This window comes from Octodon degus, unplaced genomic scaffold (genome assembly GCF_000260255.1).
Source record: "Octodon degus isolate 3935 unplaced genomic scaffold, OctDeg1.0 scaffold00358, whole genome shotgun sequence".
In the NCBI taxonomy this organism is placed as follows: Eukaryota; Metazoa; Chordata; class Mammalia; order Rodentia; family Octodontidae; genus Octodon; species Octodon degus.
Window position 1 is genome coordinate 85,053 of NW_004524934.1, and position 628 is coordinate 85,680.

Here is a 628-nt window from a genome sequence, read left to right on the forward strand (position 1 = left end):
CATAACATCCAGTGGTTATAGTTATAAAGATGGAGAAATAAATGCAAATGTAGGCATAAGACCGTGTTCTTTACAATTTTGCTAGTATTTCAGCATTTTATTTCACACAGGGTCTAGCCAAATTAACTCATCAGTTCCATAATTTTTGGAGTATAAAAGATGGAAGATTTCATATATTAAATATGTTCAAAGATAAGATATAAGTGCTTGAATTTTTTTTCTATAAAATGGTATTGTTTATTGTCACTGTGTGTTGTGTTTTGCTTTATTTTTGATATGAAATATGCTTATGTACTTTGTTTCATGTACTCTAAAATATAAGGTATGAAAAGAAAATAGTTTGTGGCTTTCATTTTCTGTCCTCTGTGCCTGAAATGGTGACTAGATTTTTATTTTTATTTTTTAATTAATTTTATTGGGAAAGAAATAGCAATGAGACAGTTTCAAAACAGGTTAGTAGGACAGTTACAGTAATTAATACATTGCATATTGTTGTCTTCATAGTAGTTATTCATAGTACATGATGTAAATATGATATCTTGTCTAAACACTATTAGTACAAATCTTTCTCACTGAGTTAAGAGAAAGCTGTATATCTATCCTATTTTGTATATATATATTCACTATG